The 11081-nt window shown below is 44.8% G+C and overlaps 1 non-coding gene across 1 annotated transcript; it reads left to right on the plus strand.

The window, feature by feature from the left end:
• The first annotated feature begins 10415 nt into the window (after positions 1-10415).
• Positions 10416-10487, plus strand: TRNAD-GUC (transfer RNA aspartic acid (anticodon GUC)). Its single transcript has one exon. It is a non-coding gene; the product is annotated as a tRNA-Asp (tRNA).
• Positions 10488-11081: the final 594 nt, after the last annotated feature.

Genomic DNA, 11081 nt, shown 5'->3' on the forward strand with positions numbered 1-11081 from the left:
CACACGCAGGTAAGGAGGAGGAACCCAGAACAATGGCGCGCAAAGGCTTACATAGACATTTTAAATTCCCTGCCCTGGAGCTCAAGACCACCCCTCCATACATCATACATACATCACAGAAGGGGTGTAAGCCAAGACCCCCCCCCCCACAAACATCATATCTATATCACAGAAAAGATGATGTTGTTTTTCCTGTCTGCCAGGTTATCTGATTGCCTTTCCTGATAGTCTGTCACCCATTAAAATGCTGATTACTCAATTCCTGAGACAATGGGAAGGCTCCTTGACCCCCATCCCTCCTTGCAGAGAAAACATTTGGTCGGTTTGGGAATTAAAAAATTATTTCAGGTCGGTCTTCCTGTGCTGATCTATGTAAGTGCTTGGTTGGTAGACTTATGAACATTTAACATATATCTAAGACCTCAAAATTCCTATCGCAGTATCCCACAGACATCTGCTTGGCCACTGAGAACAGCACGGTGGACTAGATGCACCACTGACCTGATGCAACAGGTTCTTCTTATGTTCTAATGATGTAGTAGCTGGAGTGTTGGACATAGACAGGAGAGTGTAGGTCTCAAATCACTTATGAGCTGTGAGGTTTCCTGGGTGGCCTTTAGCAAGTCACCTACCTTACAAGGTTGTTGTGAAGATAAAATGGGAGTGACACCATGCACGTCATCCTGCACCGCTTAGGGGAAGGATGATGAGCTTTGGACTCAGGTCCTGCTTGCAAGTTTCCATAGACATCTGGTTGTGGGCACTGCGAACAGAGATTCTACTGACCTAGATAGCTTTTCGATACCTCTAATCCTCATGCAGCAGGATTCCTCCTATGTTCCTGTGTGTGTGTGTGTGCTCCCAAAGCATCGATAGCATCATAATTTTCTTTGAGCCAGCCTTCTTTGCTAGTGATCCTCCTTGAGCACTGATCCTGCGGGTGCAGAGAGACAAACAGCAGGAGAAACAATGGAACATCATTTTGAAGAAACCGGCTTCCACCTGAAGCTCTGGCATGAGGTGGGGCTGCCCATTCCGAGTACCTAGGCTCATGCACAAACCCTTCAGGCTGCAGGCAAATCAGTCCTCACACATAATCTCCCTGCACTGATACGCTTTGGGGGTCAGGGTGAGGGTGTATCGTAGATTACCTAGCTTCACAAAGTTACAGGCATTTAGACCCACTGATTTCACTGTGTTGGACTGAAGTCATTCTTCCCCCCTCTGGTATTGGGGCTTAGGGAGGCACAATGAAACGGCAGCATTTTCTTTGAAAATCTATTCCCTGTTTTCAGCCAGTGCAATACACGACCTGAGGATGAGTCACTGCTCACCAAATCCAGTTGTCTTTAGAGTCTCTTGCTGTGAAAGTCTTTAAAGTCTCTTGCTCCACTACCGATTTATTAAATTGCACTCATAAAGTTCCCTGTTTCTGTGCCTCACCCTTCTCAGTATATGTTTAGGTGCTGAGGGAAAGTCATGTCAAAGAAGGCATGCTGACATTCTGTTCTGAAAGTCCATTGGTGTAGCAGGCTATCTATTCCCATAGGCTGCATGGAGACTGCCTGCCAAGAGAGCTTTACAGCATCTTGCAGTCCCATTGATGCCCTATGTGATTGATCCAACAGTGATGGACAGTAAGGTGGAAATTATGAGGTAGACTCTGAACACCACACTATATTGGCAAAGAGCTAGATCTTCAGCATGCCCCATGCAGCTCATGGCAACTGAATGGAAGTACTGGAGTACAGTACAGTGGTACCACGCAAGACGAATGCCTCGCAAGACGAAAAACACGCAAGACGAAAGAGTTTTCCGGTTTTTGAGTCGTTCCGCAAGACGAATTTCCCTATGGGCTTGCTTCGCAAGTCGAAACGTCTTGCGAGTTCTTGCGAGTTTGTTTCCTTTTTCTTAAAGCCGCTAAGCCGTTAATAGCCGCTAAGCCGCTAATAGCCGCTAAGCTGCTAATAGCCGTGCTTCGCAAGACGAAAAAACCGCAAGACGAAGAGACTCGCGGAACAGATTAATTTCGTCTTGTGAGGCACCACTGTATATTCTACCATCGCTGTCAGAGGTAGAATGTCCCTGAATGTCTGCTGTTTGGAATCTCATGTGGGGAGAGGTCCTGCTTGGTGGCTTCCCAATGGTCAGCTGATTGGTCACTTGTGAAAACAAGGAGGTTGGACAAGAGAGGCTTTTGGCTTGAACCCACAGGACTCTTCTAAGGTTCTGATGTTCTTAATTCCCATCTCCCTCGAAGAGGAAGAAGAACCATCAGCCAATCTGCACGGCTAGAAATTCAATCTCATCCATGGCCTTGGACATTTTGAAAGAGGCTTGAACTCACCGTGGTATTTACAGAAACCAGTTCCTTTCCTAATGAAAGCCTTTGGATGAGGGAGAAGTGATGGGGGCGGGCGGGTGAGAGGAATGCTTAGATGGTGCTTATTTTCTTTGTCGAACTAATGTGTGTTAAGTACAGCCAGCATTTATTTGCCATTGGGCTGCGCTGATGCTGGAACAGGCTGAGTTATAATGAAGGCCAGGTTTCCTCTGAGCTGCTGGGCTGTGTTGTCCTCCCTCCCTCCTCTTCCATCCAATACATTTTAATCCAGTCCATATGAATGGAGCTGAACTATTTGTTTTATGTAACCTGAGCTCCATGGCAGGATGAATAGTGCCAGGATCTCTCCTTGCCAAAGCAGAACAGTTGAACTGAAACTGATATAAGCATTGACTGAAGCCAAGGTGTAATTTGCTCGGACCGGCTCCCGCTGCCAAGAGGAAACACATGACCACTTAAACCCAAATACAATGCAGAGGGGCTCTGCTCATGTAAACAGACCCAGAGAGAGGGGTTCCCCTCCTCTCCCCTCAAAACCAAATGCAGTCATCAAAAACCACCCAGAGGAAAGGAGGAGATTTGGGGGAGGGGGGCTGCGGCTTTTATTTTTATTTTTTACAAAAGGTAAAGGACCCCTGACAGTTAAGCCCAGTCACGAACAACCCTGGGGTTGCAGTGCTCATCTCGTTTTACTGGCTGAGGGAGCCGATGTTTGTCCGCAGACAGTTTTTCTGGGTCATGTGGCCAGCATGCCTAAGCCACTTGGATTACTGCAATGGGCTCTACGTGGGGCTATCTTTGAAGGTGACCCGGAAACTTCAACTAATCAAAGTTTGGTGCTGACCGTTAAAGCCCTAAATGGCCTTGGCTGAAGGAACGCCTCCTCCCTCATCGTTCAGCCCAGACTCCCTCATCGTTCAGCCCAGACACTGAGAGAAGTGAGGGAACCAGGCAGAGGGCCTTCTTGGTAGTGGCGCCCTCCCTGTGGAACGCCCTCCCAGAGACGTCAAGGAAATAAACAACTGTCTGACTTTTAGAAGACATCTGAAGGCAGCCCTGTATTGGGAAGTTTAAAAACTTGTTTGATGATTTAGTATGTTCTGCTATATGCTGTGAGCCGCCCAGAGTGGCTGAGGAAACCCAGCCAGATGGGTGGGGTATAAATAATAAATAATAATCTCTAGGTAGGGCTTTTGAAATACTGGTGCCACTATGCTGAAAGCCTTCACATGCGTGCTCCATGGGGACATGGCTTTCAGGGCTGTCACAATGAAATCCTGCACTCCAGCATTTGCCACCAGACCACTGAATATCACCATGCCTTGGCTGTGAAAACCTAGGAGGAAAATTGGTTCTGTATAGGTGGGCATTTGGTGATATGACAGATCCACATTCCAAGAGGATCATTTGTTTCCTGTGAAGTCCATTCACAGCTGCAGACTCTGGCTGAAATTAATAGCAACTAATTGAAAGTAATGGAGAACTACCTGAATATGTATTGTGAGTAAATGAAATTAATTGAAGGTAATTGATAGTGACTGGGATTAATAAAAAATGTGGACCTAATTGAAATGTATTGAAATTGAATTAAACTCTATAACTCAACCTCTATTAAATTTAATAGGAACTAATTGATATGAATTGTGTGCAATTCTTCATAGTAACATGATGCTGTTAAAAGAGAAAAATATATATAATTGGCTTTGTATAACCTTTGCTTCTTCCCAAAGTGAAAGTAAATTTGACGGATTAAAAAAAAAAAGATGAATGAACTAGCATTCAGGGACAGTTATTTGTGAGGTACCATTTGATGCAGATAGGAGAGATTTCTCAAAGGATTTCAGAACATGAAAACACTTTCAGTTTTTGTATTATTATTTCATGTATCAGAGTTTAATGAGAGCATGTTGCCTGTTATGACGGGAGCTTTGATTTTTATAAATACCTACTTGCAAAGACACTTGCATCCTGAATCTTTCTACTTTATGCGCCTTCAGCCAGATTCCAGACATCTTACCTTTAACAGCAAAGCATCTTTAATCTTATGAGATTCATCCTAGATGTTCATTTGATTATTACAAACAAATGAAGCTGCTTCACACCATCAGATCACGGGGCCTTGAAATAAGAGGATAGAGCTCACAAATTTATTGTTCCAAGAATGCCATCTGGACCGCTCTCTAGAACTGCTGGGTCTGAATTTGTGTGGCTCCCCCTTGTGGTGAAACTGCAAGTGATGGATTTCTCCATAAAGTACCTTCAAGCCCCAAGCTGATTCAACTCATCCAGCTTTTCATTTGGATCCTTTCAGCAGGAAGGAGTAGAAAGAGTTTCCTGTTCTGGTTGAACCTTACTTGACCCATCCTCTGTTCTGGCATGTTCCTAGATCTTTGAATGATCCCAGGGTGCTCAATCAGTCCAGTTTTCTGTTTGATCCTATCTCTGGCTTTGACTTATTCTTCAGTCCTTATTTTCAGCTTGCTTCTCAGCACTGCTTCCTAGTTTCTCCTCTGGTCTTGTTCTTCGCTCCCGACTGCTGACTTGGCTACTTCTTCCCAAGGGAAGACTCGACTTCATAATGGTCTTGGCTCAGAAGTCCTCAGTGGGAGCTGTAAGGAAGATAGGATGCTACTTTATGCCAAACAAATATATAGGGAGAAAATAAGAAATGGATGTGTTAAGTGGGTCCTAGGTAGAGATGGTGGAGAAATTTGATTCAATTCATGTTTAAAGGTGAACATGAACTCCACACATTCTTAAACACATTCTAAAGAAATATATCACACATTCTTAAAGAATATGAAAATACAAAACACAATTATCCTTCAAAATTTGTACTTTTCTGAATTTTGCAATGCCACTCACCAGCCAAGCAATGTGTAGAAAAATGCAACTATTGTGGCAAAGTATGCGTAAGAATAATCTAAAACATTAAACTATTAGGGAAAATTGATTTGCAAAACTGTGTATATTAGGGGAAATTGCATCTGAATGTGTGAATATTAGGAGGAATTTGCACCAAAATGCTGGTGAATTTTCATGATTTTTAAAAATGCGAACAAATCTAGTAGTGTGGAAAACTGTACTTAAGGTTGGAAAAATGAGAAACTGAGAGAAATTGAAATTGATAGATTTGGCCAGCCTTGGTCCTGGATCTGAAAAAGTTGAAGACTACTGTCTGTACCAACTGGTATTGTCCCTCTGTGGATTCTGATAGGACAGGAGTCACCACTAGCTTTACCTGGCAGTGTTCTCAAGTTCCAAAAGTATTGTGGGAAGCATAATGAGTCATCCTTATGCCTGCATGTTTCACTCAAGGATGTGCACCATCATTGAATCGTTGATATTATATGAAGGGGCTTTAAGATGATGAACATCCAAGTGCCAGCAGAGGCAATTCAACCAGGTTGTTGGATACTTCATGGAAATCCTTTACCCTTGGGATGGGGTGGAGGGGGGGGGGTGGAGAGCAGGATATGGAATTTCTCAGGCAGATGTCACATATGCTTGCTTTTTTTTAAAAAAAAAAACTCCTTTCCTTTTCTTTTTTTCCTTTTTTAAATAACTTTTTTATTCAAAATTAAAACAAAACATATTATCCAGAAACATATCATCCTTATTCCCCCCCATTTTTCCTCCCTCCCCCTCCCTCCCCCCACAGAACCCACCCACCCCCACCCCCGACTTCCCTCAGTTCCAGTCTTTGATTTCTCGAAAAATGCTGTTTTCTGCATGTTACACAGTTGTATAGATCCTCAAACTATTTAGCTGATTATTATCAATAAAAAGTTTGTGAATGTTTATTCAAAACCAGCCAAGGAGTCCAGTTTGCTTTGTTGCATCTTCAAATACTTTGTAAAGGGTTCCCATTCATCTTTAAAATCAAAGTTATCCTTGTCCCATAGCTTGTATGTCAGTTTTGCCAGTTCTGCATACTCCATCAATTTTTCTTGCCATGATTCTTTAGTTGGGGTTTCTTCAGTCTTCCATCCTTGTGCTATTAAAGCTCTCATTTTCCAGCTTTTTTGGCAGATCTTTCCCTACCTACAATCCCTAATAAAAATGCTTCAGGTTTTTAAACAAATGTTAAATGGAACATTTTCTTCAATTCGTTGTATATCATTTCCCAATTTTTTAAAATTACCTTACAATCCCACCACATATGATAAAATGTCCCCTCCTTTTCCTTACATTTCCAACATATATTTGAACTAGTTTTTGTTGTTTCCCCCCCAAAAAAATCTCCTTTCCAACCCACTTAGCCATTTCTGGTTTCCTGCTACAATATAATTTAATCATCAAATGGAAACAGAGACATAAGCAGCATAATCTCTCTCACCATTGGAAAAAGTCAGAGCACCTCCTGCACACATACACACATGCCCTCGAGGGAATACCATGTTAAATAATGCTGAGTTAAATGAAAACTCTGTTACTTGAATTATCTTTTGCTTTGCAAGCCACAGAGTCAGTTGTGGGTCACAGAGATGGCGTGCAAAGAGAACAGATCTGATAAGTGATCGTCAGGACTGAGGCTTGATACATTCTATGATCCAGAAGGATGGAGGATGACCACAGACACCAGCAGACAGGGATAATAAACAGAGCAATGCTAAAGGTTGGTTTCTGAAATGCTTCGAATGTAGTAATTATGTCAATAGGCAAGTTAATTAATAAGGTTCCAGAAGGCGATCCTCCTAAGATAGGATCAGGTAGGTAGCTGTGTTGGTCTGACGCAGTCGAAATCAAAATAAAAAAATAAAAAATTGTCCAGTAACACCTTAGAGACCAACTAAGTTTGTTCTGGCTTAAGCTTTCGTGTGCATGCACACTTCTTCAGATTCTGTGCATGCACATGAAAGCTTATACCAGAACAAACTTAGTTGGTCTATAAGGTGCTACTGGACAATTTTTTATTTATTTTAATTTCTCCTAAGATTAGGAACCTCCCTAATCCACACTTGCTAAAACAATATGGTAACCAAAACAGTTATACTTTGAAATTTGTACCTTTCTGAATGTTGCAATACGGCTCTCTAGCTAAGTAATGTGCAGGGGGGGGAAATGCATATATTGTGCCAAAGCATGCATAAGAATAATCTAAAATATAAAATGCATTATATTAGTGAACATTGATTGGCAAAAATGTGTACATTATGAAAAAATTGCATCTGAGTGTGTGAATATAAAGAGGAATTAGCCTCGGTCCTGTATACCTGAAGGAGCGTCTCCACCCCCATCGTTCAGCCCAGATACTGAGATCGAGCGCCGAGGGCCTTCTGGTGGTTCCCTCATTGCGAGAAGTGAGGTTACAGGGAACCAGACAGAGGGCCTTCTTGGTTGTGGCACCCACCCTGTGGAACGCCCTCCCTTCAGATGTGAAGGAAATAAGCAGCTATCTTATCTTTAAAAGACATCTGAAGGCAGCCCTGTTTAGGGAAGTTTTTAATATTCAATGCTGTATTGTTTTTAACACACAATTGGGAACCACCCAGAGTGACTGGGGAAACTCAGCCAGATGGGCGGGGTATAAATAAAAAGTTGTTGTTGTTGTGTTGAGACAGACCAGATCTAGCGCAAAATTGATGATACTCACTGCTAGCAGTGCTCCAGAAGCTTTCAGGCACAGAATTTCCCCCAGCCATAGCAGGAGGTGCTGGGAATTGAACCCTGATTCTTCTGCATGCAAAGCAGACGCTCTACCATGGAGCTCCAGCACTCCCCCCACTAGGATGTGGGCATTCTGATGCACCCCCTGGTTACATTTAAGTTGCACTCACCAGAAGAGTTGTGGGGCAGGGACTGGATGCTCTGGGCAATGTAGTAGGACACTGTGAGGGAGTCTCCTGGAGATGGTCAGAGGGTCAGAAAGGATGTTTAGATCTACTCTAGAGAGACCTGATAACATTAGTTCTCTTTCTCACTCTTGAATTTGCACAGGTTTATATATTCCCTCTGGCCCCCTTTGAAAGAGAATTAGACAAAGTCATGGAGAGATCATGCTATTAATGGTGTCAGGAGTGCATGCAGGAGCCGGGCCCTGTGACCAGTAGGGCTTCCCAGGACTGGGGTCTTCTGAAGAGGCAAGGCGCGGCTGCACAGGTGAGGCCACTTGGTAACTCACTGCACCTGGTGGCTAGAGCCAGGAAGGGATATAAGGTCAGCATTTCCCTTCTGCTCTATGCCACAGCAATACGTTTCTTGCCTTGCTGCGTTTGGCTTCTTGCTTCCTGATCCTTGGACCTCGGCTTCCTGACTCCTTGCTTCTCAACCCATGAATCCTTGACTTCGTGAATCCTTGATTCTCAACCCTTGGACCCTTGACTTTGTGACTCCCTGCTTCCTGACCCTCGGACCCTCGGACCCCTGGCTTCTGGACTCTCGTTCCTGCTCCCACCTCGACATCTTGCCCCCGGTTCTTACGTCCTCAGCCGAGACTTTGATCGCCCATAGACCAGACCGTGACAAATGGTTGCTACCATGATGGCTGAGTTCTGCCTTCAATATTGGTTGCAGTATCCCTATGAATACAAGTTGACAAATAGGGAGAGGGCTGTTGCACTCAATTATTGCTTGTTGGTTTCCCATTAGGGTATCTGGGTGGTCACTGTGAGAACAGGATGCCAGGCTAGATTGGCCATTGACCTGATTCAGCGCGGCTTTTCTGATGTTATTTTAACAAAGGACATGGGTGGCGCTGTGGGTTAAACCACAGAGCCTAGGACTGGCCAGTCAGAAGGTCGGCGGTTCAAATCCCCGTGACAGGGTGAGCTCCCGTTGCCTGGTCCCTGCTCCTGCCCTCCTAGCAGTCCGAAAGCACGTCAAAGTGCAAGTAGATAAATAGGTACCGCTCCAGTGGGAAGGTAAACGGCGTTTCCATGTGCTGCTCTGGTTCGCCAGAAGCAGCTTAGTCATGCTGACCACATGACTCGGAAGCTGTATGCCGGCTCCCTTGGCCAATAAAGTGAGATGAGCGCTGCAACCCCAGAGTCGGTCACGACTGGACCTAATGGGCAGGGGTCCCTTTACCTTTACGTAAGGTTGTTGTTGATTTTAAAACCCCCAAACCATTCTGGGCCTGCTAATGGGAAGAGGTGAATGACCCTTCCATAGACACCACAGGGAGTTTCTGTGACTGTTTTACACTCTTTGGAGAGAGAGAGAACAAAATGCAGCTAAACTGAAACAAGACGTATGCATCATTTAAAATTTATGTGAGCCAAGTGGCATTATTACGGTGCTAAGTTATGCATTGGCACTCCACTTCTTTTGCCACCAGCCCCGGCAAAAAAACATGCCATTCATTTTCCTCTCAGCCTTTGTCCCCCAAGAGTGTGATTGTCTTGCAATAATTATAAGATGCCTCACACGCCAATACTACAGGGGGAATCTGCTAATGCAATTGTTTCACCGTGTCGTTGTTTTCATAAATAATAGACCAAGTGGGTTTTGCGAGGCGATGAAGGTGGTGTCGGAAAGTGAACTTGTGCCTCCCCACCCCCCACCCTTGGCTTTCTTGGGAAAGATTGCACAAGATCTGTTTGCAAGGACATGTGGGATGCAGCTGCCTCTTAGAACGTCAGCAGAGCAGGTTAATGCTGAGGTGTGCATATAGTTTTCTGAACTGTTTGCTTTCCTGCATTTCACAGATGGAAAAGGTTGCATGTACTTTCAAGTGTTTTAGTGGGTGGGCAATGAGACTTAAATCATGACTGCAAATTCTGACCGTCATTGCTGTGCATTCATTTGAACATGTCTTAGTGGTGGACAAATCCGTCAGTTTTGGTTTTACTCATCTTCTCATTTTTTTTAAGATCAGGCCCTACCTGGTACAATACGGAGTCTAGTCAGGGTTAAATTGGAACATAAACCTCTGCTTATTTATTGCAGTTTAACAAGTGTGTGGTTTCATAAACGATATCGGCCAATTTCAATCATGGGGTGCCTATCCAGACCTATAACTTCCACTTCCTGCTCTCACTCACTAAAGCACCTCTCAGATATTTACTTGTCTTTCTAGCTCCTAACTGTTCCTGACTCAGCTTATTTCGCTACACTAACTCAACCTAACTCCTCGTTAGTATAGTGGTAAGTATCCCCGCCTGTCACGCGGGAGACCGGGGTTCGATTCCCCGACGGGGAGATCATTGGCAGGGACGCGGGTGGCGCTGTGGGTAAAAGCCTCGGCGCCTAGGGCTTGCCGATCGAAAGGTCGGCGGTTCGAATCCCCGCGGCGGGGTGCGCTCCCGTTGCTCGGTCCCAGCGCCTGCCAACCTAGCAGTTCGAAAGCACCCCTGGGTGCAAGTAGATAAATAGGGACCGCTTACTGGCGGGAAGGTAAACGGCGTTTCCGTGTACGGCTCTGGCTCGCCAGAGCAGCGATGTCACGCTGGCCACGTGACCCGGAAGTGTCTCCGGACAGCGCTGGCCCCCGGCCTCTTAAGTGAGATGGGCACACAACCCCAGAGTCTGGCAAGACTGGCCTGTACGGGCAGGGGTACCTTTACCTTTACCTTTTTAACTCAACCTACCCACAGACTCTATCCTAATTCACTCCCACTCCAACCAACCACCCAACTCCCAACGAACTCCTCCCTTCACCCCTCCCACAGCTGGTTTTATAGTCCCTCTGACTCCACCCCCGGGTTCTGATTGGGTAACCTGTTTAACTATTTCACCTCCAGCACTCTCATATGTTAACGTCACAATCTTGAATCCAGATTGTGTCTTCTGCAGC

The sequence above is a fragment of the Podarcis muralis genome, chromosome 11, assembly GCF_964188315.1.
Source record: "Podarcis muralis chromosome 11, rPodMur119.hap1.1, whole genome shotgun sequence".
NCBI classification, from domain to species: domain Eukaryota; kingdom Metazoa; phylum Chordata; class Lepidosauria; order Squamata; family Lacertidae; genus Podarcis; species Podarcis muralis.